This window comes from Nomia melanderi, chromosome 9, assembly GCF_051020985.1.
Source record: "Nomia melanderi isolate GNS246 chromosome 9, iyNomMela1, whole genome shotgun sequence".
Classification (NCBI taxonomy): Eukaryota; Metazoa; Arthropoda; class Insecta; order Hymenoptera; family Halictidae; genus Nomia; species Nomia melanderi.
In genome coordinates, this window is record NC_135007.1 from 6,390,365 (window position 1) to 6,409,393 (window position 19,029).

General features: G+C 37.2%; 1 protein-coding gene and 1 long non-coding RNA gene across 8 annotated transcripts in view; both read right to left on the minus strand.

Annotated features, from left to right (window-relative positions):
• Positions 1-19,029, minus strand: part of LOC116427857 (uncharacterized) — a 165,027-nt gene that overhangs the window by 88,523 nt on the left and 57,475 nt on the right. The gene's annotated exons all lie outside the window — the stretch shown is intronic.
• LOC143174917 (uncharacterized) overlaps positions 5,744-19,029 on the minus strand; it is a 48,408-nt gene continuing 35,122 nt past the window's right edge. For both annotated transcript variants that reach the window (XR_012999411.1, XR_012999412.1), the window contains exons 2-3: positions 15,505-15,579; positions 5,744-6,463 (exon numbers count right to left, since the gene is read on the minus strand). This is a non-coding gene — a long non-coding RNA (uncharacterized LOC143174917). The remainder of the gene's footprint in view (positions 6,464-15,504; positions 15,580-19,029) is intronic.

The window sequence follows — 19,029 nt, forward strand, 5'->3', positions numbered from 1 at the left end:
ACAAGAAAGATTAATCTTTGTAGAATAATATTCCGAAACTTCGACAAATATATTGCTCCAATATGGCGGCCGTGTGCCACGCGACGCAGAGGAAATAACGAGGGATTCTAACGACTCGCAAACTTTCGGAAACCTGACGTCTTCTTGACAAATGAAACAACTTCTTTATTTCTCTTCGGAACAGAAGCCCTTCGGAAGGGATTGTAACACCACCCTTCTAGGACAGATCTTAAAATTTAATGCCAGTAAAGTTTTCCTCGGCTCGGTTCGGGAATAAATTGCGTATGCAGCGCTCGAGCGGCATTCGAATGGCCTATTTCGCGAGACTATTCGGAAATAATATCTCTCGGCTGAATTAGCCGGCTCTCCTGACTGAATTAGCCTGCTTATATTACCATCGGCTTTGAATAACGGATGGACGTGAGGTGATTGCATGAATCGGAAACCTTCGATGCCTCGTCCGCGAGGCATCGCCGAGAAGTTTATCATGGTGTACTGCAATTTCGAACGCCTCGTGCAGTTATAGACGCCCCATTACTTCGCTTTTGTGTAATGTCCTGCACGGCTGCGTGCGCAACATGTCTTCTCGGATAAGATAACTGCAGCCTTCGGTCATAAACATACCGCCGTTTCTATAAGAGCCGCGCGATTCACGTGTCTTCGACCATTGCGCGCCTAATTCTTTGTACTCGCTGTTGCACGAGATTAATAATTTATGAGTAATTATGACGCCGATGATACATCGATTGCAAAGCTGGACACAGTTTGGAGAACAGTTAAATGAAACCTGTATGTCGTTTCTTTTGTACTGATAGTGAGGTAACACATACCACGTTCCGATGAAGAATAATTACTGTGATAAAAACGGAGGCTATGAAAGGTGTCATTACTATTATTAGGTGTTAATTGTTCGTGGAAATTTAAATTATCCGTCGACTGTTTTAAAAAACTGGATAAGGAATTTTAAACTTCGATATATTTTATAAAGCAAAAATAATGTACTAACTGCATTAAGCCCTTGCTCCATAATATTGTGTCAGATTTGTGATGAAAATCTTCAATTGAATTTGATAAATGTACATATTAGTTAATTGTTTTTAATATGCATTAGACATTTCTTTTCTATTATCAATGGTAGACTTCTGGTATAAACGTAGACACAAACATCAAATTTTTTCTTTTTCTAATCAATTATTAACGATAAAGTAGTTCTGTCAAGCACAATTGTGAAAGAAACCACAGGGACAAGGGTTAAAGAAATTAATCCATCACTAGGCAAACTGAATTGTAAATCAATTAAAGTCTCAGCAGATGCATGGGGAAATTTCAAAAAGTCAATTCAACTGCTCGGTAATTTTAATGTTAATAAAGTAAAGCCGCGGCATATCAGATTCAGTACCGTTCGTCGTCCCTGAAGGGTTAATTCCGATCGAAACGGCGGAGTACAGGTTCGACGTTGTTCTCGAACGACGCGCGACGCGCTCTCTGATCAGCCGTGACACTTGAAACTTCACCAGCTCTAGAGAACCGAAGTTTTCGATCGAAGTCTCCGAAGCGCGCGAAGATTCACCGAAGAGCGAGCCGTGTCGATGCGATCCAACAATGAGGTACAACGCGCGACATGATTCCGAGACAAACGGTCACGAGAGCGCAACGGGCCTCAAGTGTTGTACGAGAACGGCTGTTCTCGCCGGAGATCAAAATCAACTTGGCGTGGTGCCTGGGACAGAGGGAGGCCGAGGGAGCATTGTAACCTGGAATCAACGACGAAATAACACGGCCGAGGGAAATTGCACGCGCGAATATTACCGCCGACGAATATCTCTAATTTCACGGATTCAACGTGGTACTACATGGTCCAAGGGAGATTTGTCAACGACGATTGTCTTCCGCGTGGTCGGATCGACGAGTTCTCGCGAGTTTTGACAGTGTATCCGGCACCGTTCCGCCCGAAAGAAGTTTTCGAACTGAAACTCGAATTTTTCGTGGAACTTTTTTTCGAGCTGTCGCCCCGGACTGTCCAACTTTGTTCTGGAAACCTTAGAAGCACTGTGTCGACGTTTGGCAACGTGTGGGTTGTTTTTGGAGTTGTGTCTCGAGAAAAATGACGATTGTTTCGGATATTTTAATGCCGTTTGACGGGAAAGTTATCGTTTCGAGTAAGGAATGGATTGCTCGAAGTGATGCGGATGATTCGAATTTTCTTTTTATTGTTCTGTGACTCGTGGAGCGGTTATTTTTGAGTATTGCGTGGTTGTAGTGTATTTATATTCGTATTCTGGGAAAGAATATCTTTGATGCTCCTTTTTCTTTTGGAATTTAGTTCCCATTTTGTACGTTCGAATTATTCTCTACTTGAAGGGGTGAGTTTTGATGTATTACTATTTTTCTGTATACAATAAAATTCTATTATTGTATATTTTGTAAATACTATAAGTATTGTATATTTCACTAATTAGTTTAGTGAATTGGTAATTATTTTAGTAATATGGTAATATCCAAAAAAATTTACTTAACGGTAATCTTTTGACACGTAAGAAATTTATTCAACAAAAATGCTGAATATACAGTACTCGCACAAAAGTATAAAATATAGCAACGAAAGGGTTATTCTATCAATAAAGTCACGTGCAAATTCTACATCGCTGATTTCAGCGCTCGGTACCTTTTCTCTTTGTCAAAGGGATCCGATGCAAATCGCAAATGCGTAAAAATGTTGACCTTGAGCAGTCCGGGTTTCCGTTAACCCTAGCTGCGTGTCGACACCTTTAATTTACTTCGCATACCCGATTAACTTTATTAACACTGTCGGTGACATATCAATTTACCCACCGAGTGCATAACTTGCGCGGTTAGGGCTTGCTAAGCGTCGGAAGGCTCTTATTTTATTTATGCTCGGCGGAAGGAGTTGCTGGCCGAGAAAAGGGAGAAGAGGGACGCGATACGAAGAACATGATGGAGAAAGGGGGACAAGAGAGTACGCAGGACGCCCCGGAATGGATGCAATAACTGCGTCAGAAGTTTTCTGCAAATTCGAGGAAACCACCCTCACTTGAGATTCCATGAACAACAATTGGAAAAGTAAATATTTGTATAATTGAAATATTTATTTGTTATTCTTATCATTTTCATTTATTATTTTTACTAATATTTACTTATCATTCATTTAACACTTAACGAAAGAAACAAAGAAAATAAACATTTTTCTAATTACAATATTTAATTGCTACAGTAATGAGTAAACGAATAATTATAGAAGAGAAAATAAGGAAATCACACGTGAAAAGAAGTATATAAAAAGAAAGTGTATTAGATAATTTTAGAATTCTTTAAATAGTGTTAACAAGAAATATGTAATGTAAGAAATATTATGTATAATTAAATTGGTATTATTTTGTGAGAAATATTTTGTCTAAACAATTTTATCTAAATCTTGTCTAAGCAATATTCGAAAGTCCTCGAAGAAGCCTGCTAACTAATGATCAAGCTCGAGACTTCCGTTTCCAACATTTACGTGGTTTAATTGCTAATTAGAATACACGTGTTTACGTTCGGTGATTGCGCCCGTCCCGGAAATTTTGTCCGTCGTGGAACAGATCCGGAACCGCTGAATCTTCCGAGTTACGTGACACACATCGGCCGACTGCAAACTAATCGGCGAATTCCCCGAGGAAACCTCGCGCTGACAGTTTAAACCGCTAGACGAAGCCGAGGTTAATATAATAAGTAAATACGTACTCGCATACAGAGCGGAGAGTAATTCGTGGCATGATGAGAAGCTGATTTCCCGGTGATACATTAGTTCGAATTGGGACGTAGATATAAGTACATAGGTACTTATTTCTCTACTCGAAGAAGTTTTGCCATTTTATGTATGCCATTTTCCTGAGTATAACGCGATTCTTTTTTTACGTTTAAATTGTTGCTTAAAATGCATCCTGCATGGTATGCATACATATTGAATTTTTAAGGGTAGGTCAAAGTGCAGCTTTTGAAATTCAAGTTGAAGTTCTTTCATAAATATTCTCTTTAAAACGAAAATGCGTGTCTATGAAAATTCGAGCCATGGAGGGAAGAAAAGAAAAGGGAGGAGATTCTTTAGAGTCAGAACGTGGTCAGTTTGTCCTTTGTAGCTTCTAATTAGCAATATTTTTAATTCCGTAGAAGTAGGATTATTTCATGTATCAAGAATGACGTTTCATAAAGGGTTAAATAATTGATTTTGAATTTTTTGTGAAGAATGTGTGAAAGTTTATTTAATGGTTAAAAGTTTCTTAAGGGTTCCTGATATTTAAAAATCGAAAGTGGAAATAAAAGGTTAAATGTTTGTTATATTTTTAAAATTTACCGTTAATAAAGTCTCTTTGACAATGAATGGTGAAGCAGTAATTATTCATTTTACCGAAGTTCATGAATGTAAGTTAAATATATAGAGTTTGTAAGACTTACAACAGTAAATTGTGGTAAGTAGCGTCACAGCTAAAAATACCTAGGAAAGCCAGAATAAACGTTCACGAAAATAACAAAGACAGTTTTATCCTGTTGACCTGGAATTTAAAGTACCCCCGCTCGGAAACAAACTTAGCTTAGACAAAATTAAAGTTGATTCTTTAAACGATTCGTTCGCTTCTAATTAAATGCGACGGTTGCGAAAGGTGAGAAATTAACAGTTCTACAAATATGACAGTTTTGTGTTTTACATTGCGCATTATATGTCAATATTTATAATTTCATCTGTTTGAATAAATATAAATACTTTGTTCAAACAGTACGGTTTAAACTGTGATATGTAAACGGACAGGATAGCGAAATGGTAAAATTACAACGTTTGAATTTTTATGAAAAGATTCCAAATATTGCAGAAAATTCCGTGAACAGCGCGCGTGCAATATTATATAAATACACTTCTGATATTGTTTGCAATGTCAATATTAATTCTCCTTCAATTCTTTTTTATTGAGTATTTTTGTTTAATGTAGGGAGCAGTATTTACCTCATAAGCCATTCTTATATTCCAGGAATATTAAATCATTTACCTTTCTGTGGGTGTATAATAAATGTTTTCCAGTATAAAAATATTTCAATACATAAATACAAGTTCTACGTACGTATATCGCATGTATATAACATATCAATTAACAGAAGCAACAATTTATAGAAACTTAGACAAATAGGGTAAGTCCAGGACAGATGGTCCATTTTTTTCAAAGAACTGCTACATTATAAATATCATTAACACCTAACAAAACAGAAAATATTTTTATAAAAATACATACATATAAAAAGTAGTACCGCTAGAAACAATTGGAAATATACATATTTAACCTTTTATTCTGTAATTTCTTTCCCAATTGTGCTCAAACAGAGACATTTTATAATGCATAATTAATTAGAAAAAAGGGAAAATTCTACACTTCTTCTATATCCACGTTTACCCAGAAGCATTATAATTAAGAATAGAAAAATAATATTCAATTCAGACTTGGAAAAATGAACTCCTTGCCCCATGATTTCTTTCTGAACTGTGATCTATTTAACTACTTTGTTCTTAATAATTTATTGAAAATAAAAGAAAATTACAGTCTTATTCCACGTCAACGTGTGCTCGAAGATATACTCATTGATAACAGAGCAATAATATATTACTTGCTTTCAAATGAATTCAATAATATTTACGTTTGTTAAATTCTATTTGAAACCTTCACCGCGAGTCTTACACGATATTGTAGGTCAAGGGATTAAGTGATATTTATATTTGCTAAATCCTATTTTAAATCCTCACCATGAGTCTAACACGATATTACAGGACAAGGGGTTAAGGGCCATTTCATTTAGGATTAACCTACATGTTATATGCGATCCAAATCAATTTTTTCTTTCCTCGGTATACTCCAGAGAAGTCGAACGATCGGACACCTGTGCTACATTGAAAATAGCATGTCTATGTTCAATTTTATCACGTGTCTAATGACAAACCGGCTGACTCAGAGACGAGTCCTCGAGGGGGCAACGCGTCGGGCCAGCGGCGCAAATGTCCTGGCGCGCCGCGATAGGCCGGCGACAACGTTGTTTTTCGGTGGCGATCCGCGGCGCATTCTCCGGTACCAAAAAGCCGGCGACGCGATGGAGAATGCGCTCCTTAGGACCGCGAGTTATTTTAAGAGAACTGGTTTGGTCGCTGTGCTATATTTACTTTTCCTCCGGCACGCCAAAGTCATTGACAGCGTCCTCTCGCGCGGGCCTCACCTTCCTCGTCCTTCGGATTCGCTTCGAGGGCCCGATCGGCGTCGACTTCGAAGGTACGCTAAGTACCTTTAACCCTTCACTGTCCGAAGTGTTCTTGGTCTTTCATTCGGGAGCTTGCACCGACGTTGTTTAATTCGATTGTAGGTTAATATGGCACTTCAGTTGTTTAAGGACACTTGTGAAGCACTAAAGTACTTCTGCATGATGGGATTATGACCTATATAATAAATAAAATAAATAAATATCGGAATAAAATTGAGTGCAAACTGTATTTTGATATAGGTCCACGAACAGTTAACTGGGTATTTACTTGAGTACTCAAGTACTTAAATATCTTACGAAATAGTTGATGCTAGAGTTAAGTAGTTTAAAGTGTGCGAAGCAGAAAGTGTAGGCTATTATCTTCGTATAAAAACGAAGATGTTTAATTTAAACTAATTAATTAAAATTAATTAAAATAACTATTTTAAATTAGTAATTACTTCGCTGTCTCACTTTTGTATTTTAAATTATTTTACTATAAGTAAAACAGTAGAATTACTCTATATAAGATGGTTTTTTTTCGACAAATATGATAGAAAGCATTACGCTTCGGATATTTTATATATTTTTTGTATCTTAACGCATTCAATGCAGTTTGCACTGTTAAATTTCCCACAAGCGCATAAAAATCTGCAGACAGTAGCAGCTCTAGATGAAGGTCGCACCGAGATTGCAGGCCGTGAGATATCCGCTTCCTGCAACTCCAGGCCACCGAACGCTCGAGAACCGTCATCGGTCGCTAATACGCTAATCGCCTCGCCGCGGCGTGCCGCGCGGAGCTACCGGGCGTGGGCGCCGTTAACGATAATGTTATCGTCTGAACATCCGTAATTCGGGTCACTCCCAGTACAGCTTCGAACGACACCATTAAAGTTTGTTGTTACTTCTTCGAACTTCCCTTATAAGAGCTTCTGGTATTCAAAAGTTGTACCAGGAAGTTTTGTTATGCAGATTGAGTTTATTTGTTCGCGAGAGTTCGATGGATCCGAAGGATGGACAGTGGACCGCAGATTTTTATGCAAATTCAGGCTTTCGAGGGCTGCGTAGAAGTTTACTGTTATGTAGACATGCTTCTGTTTGCAAAATAATCTTGCTAGACAGCAGAAAATGTTCCACGTTGAAATACATGAAAGTCCTTATATTATTTTCTTTGATCTTATTTTATCTGTTTGATAAATGCTTAATGCTTTTTTATATTGACACTGGAATAACAATTATTATCGGTTTTATTTGATATTTTAGACTTTACAGACAATCACTGTTTATTAGATAAAATAAATTTATTAAATAAGATAAAATCAGAATGAAATTTTTTAAGTGTTTGTTGAACGTAATTCGATAAAATCAATTATTCTTAATTCGAATGAAATGTACTTGGTATCAGTATCAATCAATAGGAACACGATAATGGACACTTGACAAAAACTTTCCTCCCAGTGACCGATTTATCGCCGCTTTTCATTAGAGGATAAATCGTCCTTCCTAGCCAGCAAGTTCCACTCAGTTTTATAATTGCCACAACGGCTCTAGAAATGGATGGCATTTAACCTTCCCTCCGAAACTCCAGAAAACAATGCTAGAAGAAAACGCTTCAAGGTTTCTCTTTGCTGAATTTTTCATCCGCACACGGTACTCAATTACTCCGAGGATTTATCACCTTGAAACATGTTTTGTAGTAGGTAGGTACAAGCTGAAAACACGGATCTCAGTTGCATGGATAAGCCTTCGTTAATAATTGCTCGCCCCGGACTAATTCTAGGACTTCCTTTCATCACCCTTTTTTCTCTTCCGTCTATGCAAAACACTTGCATCTGAACGCCTCGAATTACGCGAAAATGGTAAACCGCGTTTTATATCTGTTACTCTGCATTACATCACAATCAGTTCTTCGGATCTTATAATAGATAATACGTGAATATAAACTTTTTAAAGTGTTAATAATTTGAAGAAATAAATGCTTTAAAGAAATAATACTAGATACAGTAATCAATGGTAATGCGCCACAGGAAATTTCTAATATATGATATTATACGATCGCGATTTTATGAGTTATAATTTATCTCGTTATATTGAATCTGACTCGTGTCGATAGCTATTGAAATTAATAGATATCTTCAGTATGCATCAGTTTCTTAACCTGTTAACTGTGAAAATTTAGTTTGAAAAATTTCTCGTTTTGCGCGCAATAAAATGAAAAAATGAAGTACGTACTTAACGCAGGATAAATGCAGTTAGGATGTATTTTAATGAAAAACCAAGGCAAAACAAAGAATAATTACAAGTTTACCCGAAAAAATAAATAGTTCATCGTTGAAAGAACTAGTATCATCTCAAACATTAAGATGATGTGAACACTCGTCAAACGCAGTCAGCTGTTTTTGGACGGGTATACTAAACATAAAACTTTGCCATTTCTTCATAACGAGTATACTTGTCAAAAACAGCTAACTGGTTAACATTAAAACTACCGAACGGGTCAAAATGACCCATTTCCGATTTCTTCGTTTTACAATTTTTAAAAATACAGCAGATGTTTCTCTGAGAAATTATTAAAAAAATTGATTTGGCAATACTCAAACTGAATTGTAAATCAACTAAAGTCTCAATACATGCACTCTTCGAGTTTCTATAGAGAAATTTCAGAAAGTTCATTGAATTGCTCGGTAGTTTTAGTGTTAAGTAAATTATTAAGGACAACAACTGTCAACAAGTGTGACCGTGGAAGTGAATTGTAGAGCGAGGAGTGAACTTAGCGTTCCCTGGTGTTCCTTTATGGATCGTCATTACATCTTCCAGTAATTGGAAATGCGCGAGTCAATGGCCCGGCGGTGGCGAGGCAACACCGAGCCGCGGTGGGCACGTATCAAACAGCGAACACGGCCAATTGTTCAAACCGGCGATCCAGAAACAGATGGGTCCCGATGCCGGCTGGATAGACGCAATGCACGGATATATGGATGGTTGCTCAGGAACGACGTAATTGCGGCAACGAGTGGAACCCTCAATGTTGACCCGCGCGAGATCTACGGCCGCGCACCGGCATTGAAATATTCGGCCCCCTCTTGGCGCCCTTTCCCCGTCGCCACTTTAATTGTTCGTCGAATTTCGTTTCCTAGTCCCGTTTTCATAGAACGGTCGCTGTTCGATGCTGACGCACGGAACGAATGGAACACAGTGGCTTGAAATAGCGGACCCGGGAGATTTGGACTCTGCGACCTGGGCTAACCGTGCCAAATTACACCGGCAAAAGAGTCAATTGTAGAAAGTATTGTTCCCCTTGATAAGCTCGCATAAATTGGAACGTTTTGGTAATAGATCATTTTCTCCGTGTTGTAGAACGCGACTATTAACCCTATGCACTTGATTTATTTTCTATGTTGTTGGGTGTAAACTTGTATTCATTTTCAGGAAAATGAATTTATGTAATTTACTGCGGTGGAATTCAACGTTTTATGTTTATTTTATTTATTACCATTATTATATGATTTAATTTGTATAATCTTTAAAGTGTACTTTTTAAAACAATTTTAAATTCTCTTTTAAATCTCTATATTGTTTTTAAGTATAAAATCATGTAAGTGCAAATACAACGAAACTCATGAATAACTCGGATCAATGCACATGAGTATACTCGTGACTGGTCAGCAAGATATTAACAACAAAGCTATCAGACAGATCAAAATGAAATATCCCTAATTGCTTCTTTTACAATCATTGAGAAGATACAAGAGTTTCTCAGAGAAATAACTAAGTAACCTGATTTACTAATATACGAACTAAAATATAAAACAATGAAAATCTCAATAAATACACTCTTATAATGTCTCCAGGAGATTAAAAGTTAATTTGACTGCTCGGTAGTTCTAGTGTCAATTAGCTGTTGTGACCTCTTTGAAAGTACTTTATTCTGGTACATGTACGTGTTCATATCTACAAATATTTTTTTCAACAATTTTCATTCAAGTAATGTGTACATATAAAATTAGTTATTTTAAAAATGAATATTCCCTTAATCAGTTAGTTATTTTTGGGCGAGCATACATGTCGTAACATGAATCCCTGCCATTTCTTTCTGACTAGTATATTTATAAAAAACAGGTAACCGGTTAAAAAATAATGCGAGAAGATGTTTGAAGTTAATATTGTGAGTTTGAGATTATTAAATATGGAGTCCTTTTGGATGAATGGTGATATTGAAATGTAACGTATAAGTTTTACAATGAAAAATTATAATTTCACAGTTAATAGTATTAAAATCATCAATTTACATAGGAGCAACAAAAGTTAAAAATGATAGGGCGAGTCTTATGTAAAATAAAAAAAAAAGAATTTTCTGATGTTTTTCTAGATTTTTTTAGTAAGGAAAATATCATCCCTAAATTGTCTTAGTTTCCTTGGCTTCAAAAACTTTACGTTACACATCGTGCGCACTGTTTGATCAATGAAGGAGTACTGCACCCTTGATTCACACATGTTCAACACAGCATTACATTGAATCGATAACATTTGTTTGGACACTGTGGTAACGTAGCAACCTAGAGGCCTCGTGATTGCGATGAATGTCTATGGCTACTCGACGCGTCGGTGTCATTGCTCGCGGTTAGGAATTTCTGAGTAAACCATCCCTTGTAACATGCTGATCCACTATTTTCCGTCTCTTCATCCCTATTTCTCAAAATCAAAGCATTTAGAGTAGTTTATTTCATCGTTAAAAACTTCTATTTTATAACTATAATAATTTTACATTTTAAATCTGCAATATCGGAAAATTTTAGTCTATCACTTTTATGAAGGCGGCAAAAATGATACATATCGCAATATATTTGACTTTTGTATTTCAAAAATAGCGGTCTAGTGTATTTTTTAATATTTAGGCCACAGTATCTCATTGACAATGAATAGTAATCGATAAATCTGTCAAAAATCGAGTTACACATCCATTGTTTCTATTTTTATATGGGTTACATAAATCTGCACCTAGTAACTGTACATATTTTTCCGGGAACAATGCGATAAAGCGTGACATCAATATTCGTAAATCTAGTGATAAATAAAGTTACTCGAACAGAAACGAGAAATGGAAGAACATCGAATAATGATAGATCTACTTTCAATGGTATCTCGAGGAAATACAAGATTGTCGCGTGCTCCTATTCCAAGCGAATGGAACAGCCCTTCTCTACAATGCGATCCAAGTAGAACCCGAGTCAATTTTCTTCGAGTCAAACGAGATTTAAGTCAAAGGCGAGGCTTTCGACTGTCTGGCTCCCTGGTGCATCGCGGGACGTGAGACGGTGTTGCATCCGAGGACGCATTCACGCCGAACGAATCAGGACCTGTGAATTGGCCCTTATCCAGCGACGGCTTTCAGCCTGTCTTTCACCCGGTTTATACCTTTTTTTATTTCGGATCGGTCCCTACCTTCGCTTTGCCGATTATATTGACGCCGTGAAAGTTAAATCATTTTATGGAAGCTTTTTCCCAATTTAAGAGGCCTTAAACCGAATAAAACGCTTAAAGGTACAAGCAATCGTCTCTTTTAACACTTCTGCATTTGGAATGTACAATTAGATTGAAATGTTCGAAACATGCCCCATAAATAACATTTTAAAGAAAAACATATACTTACTTTTCGAACTTACACAACAATCGATAATTTATTTCAAATGATTATATTCGGTGCACAAAATCTGAATAATTGTGACTGTTATGTTGAATTCGTAAGTATTAAACAATAGCTATAAGTTTTACTCAATTTTAACATTTAAATATTTCAGTCGCAGCCATTTTCTTGTGAAACATGTTAGCAACGCCATCTTGCTGCTGCCGCCATTTTCATCGCACAAAGCATCGCGCGCCGTTCCGCAAATTCAGAAGAGAAAAAAATATAACTGGTGTTTCCAATCCACGGGAAAATAAATTGCGATACTTCAGGCGACCTACTTCTCGTAGTTTCTCTTTGCGAGCCGGGCAACCGTTGAAAAGAAAATGGCGTATCGCGCAAGGGCGGTAAAGAATTTTCCGAGCGGAACACGGAGGGGGAAGATCCGTAGTGTTAAGTTACAGGAACTTCTAATGAAACGCCGCGAAACTTTTATCGAGTGTTTATCGAACGAGCTTGCTCGGTTTCCGTGGCGAAGGGAGGGGAAAATATCGTAGCAAAATTGTAAAAAGTTTTGAATTTCAGGGGGGAGTTTCGCGAACTCGGGCTTGTATCAAGCTGCCGGCGTATAGACGTGTAAGATTGACGGGGCGAGGCGGCCGCGCCGCGAAAGTCGACGCACGGCAATCGAAATTCGCAAATAGGATAAAAAAGTTCTGCTTCGTGAGCCGTGTGCATTGTCGAGGGGAACGGTAACTGCATAAACCTGTCATTATTTAGAATGGTCGTTGTTCCAGCTGTACGGAATTGTAAACGGGACATTTTCAAAAGTTAAACATCCTTGAATTCGATTGCGTGTTTCGTTGGACTTTTACTTTACGTAGAGAAACTAGCTATTGCATTTGCACTATTATACTTGTAACTATTTTATTAGGTCGTGTAATATGAAATGTCGGATCCTCTTTACTCATAAATGTTTATATTCCTATTGTTGTTGTTCCTTTGTTTTTTATATAACGTCTTAAACAGTTTCATCGTTGATTGCCAGAGTAACGTTTTGCAATAAAGTTTTTCCGAATTGTACATAATTGTTTTTTGAAAACATGGATACCAATATTCGTGTAATTTTCTTTTATAAATTTAAACTTGGAGATAATATTGCACAAACCGTACAAAATATAAGTAAAGTATTTAGAGACAATGCTGTGAATGAAAGAACAGTGCAGAGTTGATTTGCAAAATGTCGTTTTAGTGATGGTTCTTCGTAAAATGAGTCGCGTGGTGAACCCGAAACAGTAGTTTATAACGATGTCTCTGTAGAATTTATTCATTGTAAACATGCGGAATTTTTCAGACAAGGAAAATATTCATTAAAAGCACGTGGGTGGAAGTGCATTCAATCGAATAGGGCATATTTTCATCAAATAAACGTTTGTTAGAACATCAAATAAGGTTTCCTTTCTTCCGCAAAATCTGACATTTCATATTGCACGACTTGACAGATGATAATTTCAAGGATTATGAGCTTTCAATTTAAGAAATATAAAAGAATATAGAATTCTTGAATGTAGTTTTTCGTCAAACTTGCATTTTTGATAAAACTCTGTATACTGTTTATATAATAATTCTATATGATAATTGGAATAATTATGTGACTTTAATTTGAGAGAAGAATCTAGTGCGCAGAAAATTCTTTGGAATGGTGGCATTTCTTTTCTATTAATTGTTATTGCAAAGAAAGGCACTCAGATAATCGACACGTCCGCGCGTTTTATTCTATCTTAGACGCACGTGCGCATTTAATGGCTCTTTTCTCTCGTTGAGAAAGATTATAAGTAGAACTGTAAAAACCACAAACGGGAGCGGAACCTAGCTCTCGAGTGACCTTCATTGCATGGCCAATCCCTGCCATTAAGTCACAGGAATTGTATTGTTGCCAGTATGCACATGCTCGCCGATTTACGTTTCGACTGTTCGTTAAAATAGATGGTGCTTCTTAATTTACGCTTGTTTCGTTATAGTACTCTCATTGTTGAGGAGATTAAGCGAAGAAAATTCCGACAAATTTATCGTTCAGAAAGTACATACATCGAATATGTATCAACGAAATTTATCGGTGATCAAAAGTTCATCGTAAATTCATCGTGAAGGAAAGGTAGTAGTCATCCCTTTCCCATAAATGTATCAAGAATCTTCAAATATTTTGAAAAGTTTCGTAATTTAATTGAGGCCAACAGTAATGTTTAATCACGTTTGAATCATTAACAAGAAAACTTTAGCAACTCGGAAATTCTAAATCTTTTATATCTTGACGGTAAAATGAATCTTTAATGGGTAATGAATACTTTCTTAACTTCCTATAGTATAAACAAATGATTTAAATGAAAATATAGGAACGTACATTCTATAAATTTTCACGCGATGTAACTATATGGAATTTAGTATCTTGGTATTTTCTTTTTAATTATTATAATCGTTGAATGGTAACACGTGTTACGGATTGCAACAGAATTTTAATTAAATTGTCGCATAATTTAGCATCATTTCGTCGTCCTTTCGCAATAAAAACTGTTCTCAAGCGATTTTAGGTCAATCCGTATAATTTTCTCCTTTTGCAGTGTCAAACACGAGTATTCGTATGAACTAAACGCTCCGCGTTTGAATTTAAAGCCGAATGATTTTCAATCAATAACAGGAGCCGCGCTAAACTCGTTTTAACTTCGCTTTTGAGTCCTCGTTATCCACGCGAAAGAGGATCAACGCGCCCCCGGCGGATCATTCCATTAAGGATCCAAGTGAATCACGAAGACTCATTTCTGGATCGGCGGCGGTCACGGCGGAACGAAATCAGAAAAGAAAGATGGATTAATCAGATTCCAGTGGAGGTCGAGCACGGAATCGCGGGACGTGGGCTCAAAGGAAATGTGTCGGGCCGCTGCATAATCGTGCGAAATTATTGTCTGTGGGAACCGTAGCCTAGAATCTCCGCCTACATTCGTAGACCCGCTTTTGTTCCCTTTTGGTACGAATATTTGTCTCATTCTGCCGCGTTTCCACTTTTCTTTTAATCGACTGTTGTTCGGTATTTGCAGTTACCTTCGTTTTAATTTGTTTTTTGTCTTGCGGACAATGGCACGACGAAATGAATACTTTTTAAATATTCTGACATTAAAGTATTAAATGTTATTAATATCAACACTAGGGTTACAGAACGCGTCGATTCGATGCATATTGAATTTTATAAACATTTTCTGGTAAACAGTTACGTTGATTATGATTGAAGCAATACGCGAATATATTTGCTAATAATACATTTCTAAACATTTAATTTCCGAGATCTAAACGAGCGAACATCAATCTTTCTAAGAGCAACAGAATAAACTGTATAACAAATGTTTGTAAAACTAGTATTAATGACGTACAGTAGTTTCATGTGTTCATTGGTTTCTCGGAAATTTAAAATGATTTATCAACACGATTCGATGATGATTTTTGTCACTAATGATCTAATAGATGTATTATTAAATCTTAGTTTTCGACATTTGATTGTTAAAATTGTATATTCAAAAAGATCTCAAAATATATAACTAAATATTTGGGAATTTTGTACTGACCAATTTAAGCCTAAGCTTGCACAAGATCTCTCACAACACTCCAAAACAGGCCAATTGGTTGATTAGACTTCTTACCTGAAAAGAGAAAGGGAACATTTATAATATTTAAATATTTCAATGTTAAAATACATAATTTCACTCAAAATAAATAATAAATACTATATCGAATAGTATCATTTTCCATCCCTTAACGCACCCAATAAATAATATTCATGATCCTATGTACCAATTAATATTTTACATACATAGAATCATGATCTAATAATCAAATAAATTACGCGATAATCAATCATTAACCCAGCATTAGTTGAAGTACCCAGGTTATGTATTACAGTTATTATCTAGGATGAACAACGCGGTTATCTCTAATATTGACATCTACTGATGGGGGAATCAATTCTGTCAGACACCCTGATAATTACGATTTCGCGAAACGATACTCCATTATCCAGCACTGATCCACCGTTAATCCCGTCATCGGATAATTTGACATGTCCAGAGAGGTTTTATATCTCGCAATAATGGTGGAGAAAACAGTTTTCTACGAAGGAATCTGAAATTCAAGCGATACGCGGTGCACGATGATCTTCCACGAACAATCATTGATTTCTCAGAGTGCACGTGCCACGGTGGCTGCTGTCACCGCCGGGAGGGGTGGCGCTTGAACTACAACGGTCTTGTATTTGCAGTTTGCGCAGAGATGAATGTGCGTTTTACCTTGTTACGCGCGGCCTTCGGCGAAGGAACTGGGACGAGAACGATGTCAGTCGGTTGCTCGTGATTTATGGGAAAACGCGAAGAACACAGACGCGCTGACTAATGCCGAACAAATTAATTTCGCGTGTTAATACGTGCGAGCTAGGGGTGGCACGACCGAACAGGGACGCTTTCCGCGAAAATCGCCTGTGGAGCACCGTTTCCAGGAAAATTGATTTCGGACAGTCGGCTTTTCATCTGGGCTATGCTTTGGGAATTGTATCAGGAGCAAAAAATATACTGCTTTGTAATATCATCCCTCTGAAAATTTTATCACTTAAAATTGGAAGTAATTACTAGAATAGAAATGTGCATTGGATAAATGTATTACATTTGTTCATTAAAATAATAATGAAATTTAGGCATTTTTATTATGTTTAGTGTATTTATATGTAATATATATTCGTAGATCATAATACAAATATCAAATTGGAAAAGATATAAAATCCTCTAGTCAATCCAATAATTCTGTTATCTGATAATAGAACACAAAACTGATAAACTAACCCTCGCATTGGGGATGCAAGGTCATTTTGACCCAATTGTACATAGCATAAGGTGCGAAGTATGTAGAAAATTTATATGTTACAATCATACAAGACGTACAACTATTTTATGCACTAATTGCTCTTAATCATGATAAATGTATATATAAATGCAAACGTATTTGTAATATTTTGAACACATATTCCCCTGTGAACACCACGAATAACAAATTTTTGCTATGAGTCACCTTAACCCTACATTTGCCTGCCGCGTGAGTGTCGAAGTATCCGTCTTCCGAGGGTTAACAAATAATATCAACATTTCCTATCAATCTTCCTGTAAAATATCTAAAATACTTCAAAATTATATATAACACCAACTCATTACAAATTCCAATGAAAAAGTCTCACTGATCATGAAACGCACCCAACACCCTACATTTTTAAAACAACACGGAACTGTATCATGGCTTCCATCTACAGACTTCGAGGCGCTGTGAACTCACACCAGCTACAGATAGCGTATTAATTATGAACGATTAAGCGACCGCCGACAGAAACGTATAAGTGGAAAAGGGTATCCTTTTCCCAGTATTCTAGGCGACAGAAGGCGGCGTGCACATGTGCAGGCCATCATCCGCTTGCTCCAGATACCCAGAAGACGAATACGTGTTTCACCTAGTTACACATGCCATTAGCGGACCAATTGGAACGAATATAGTGGTGGCCTTGTCTCTCGGGTCCCTTCCCGGTCGGCGGTACCGCGCCAAGAGAACCCGTGAGACGGATTTCTATGAAACGTCCGCGAAAGACGTCCACGAGTAGCCCCGGCTTTCTTCTCAGACTAACTGGTATCAAGAGAGGTCCCTGAAGAACGATAAGTGGCTAGTTTTTCTGCCAGCGACGCGGCCAAGTGCCCGGAACACTGGGAAACTTTTAATTTCTCCCCTCCCAGTCATAATGTAAAATTCGCTCCTCAGCCTGTCCCGCCGCGCGATCGCTCGTTACGACAGAAAAGTAGCGTGTATTGTTGTTGTTTCATTCAAGTACACGCGAAACGAAAAAGAAAACCAAACGTAAAAAAGAACACGCCTTAATAGCCCGAGTTCCTTCGCGAACTGTGCTTCGCTACAAACGTGTTCTTTTTTTCTTGTAGGTCCGTTTGTGTGTGTTGGTTCACTAATTGCAACGTTTCCCCTTTGGTCGTGTTGTTTCGTCGTTGCACGTATGCAACTGCGGTTTTTTGTTTCCCGATTTTTTCTATTAGAAGTGTTTCCCCCTTCACTGAGATGGATTGAAGTTTGATCGGCGAGCGATTGAAAATGGTTTTCGTGACTCGTGGTATAAAAGCGTGTTCACCGTTTACAACGATTTTATGTTTGTTGATGAATGCGGCAGAGAAGATTATTGAAGTTGAGTAAATCGGTCCTTGAATTATGTTTTATAAATAATGTAAACAAAAGTAGAATTATAGGGATTCTATTTCGAAAAGACGATTCAAGTGATTAATTAGTAAGTGACAAGGATTGATAGAAACTTTTTTAACTACTTAACCGTAATTGACGAGTATACACGTCATTCGAAAATTTGATATGATACTAATTCTTTCAACGATGAATTCTTTATTTTTTCGGATAAACATGTAATTTTTCTTTGTTTTGCCTTGGGTTTTCATTAAAATGTACCCTAGATGCAATCGTCCTGCATTTGACGAGTACACACTGCACTTTTTTATTTTTTTGCACGCAAGACGAGACATTTTTCAAACTAAATGTGCACAGTTAACAGGTTAAGAAACTAATGCATTACGAAGATATTTATTAGTTTCAATAGCTAACGACACGAGTAAAATTTAATATAAGACAAAGTATAACTTATAAAATCGCGATCGTATGGTATCATATGTTATCACGTAATGCACTTGAACGAAGAAAAAAAAATGAAAAAGGACTTCACATCTCGGTAGCACTCTGCAAGCAAAAGTATATCACCAGAGAACGTGTGACGAAGTCGAAGCGAGAGCGTTCTTATTACATCCCCTAACCCATAGTGTTTTACAGCGGGAGCAAAATAACCAGCTGGCCCGACGAGTACCATCAAAACAATGGGCTCTCGTTACTCCCTGCCCGATATTCAAAGGCGTCTTCGAAACAGGTCATGAGTGTGCGGCATACGCACTGCGGATATCTCGCAGTTTCCTCGTTCCTCTCGCGCGGTGACAAAGGGACGCTTTGAAATAATAATCCCTCAATACGTGCAGGACCATCCATTTTTGCGAACAACT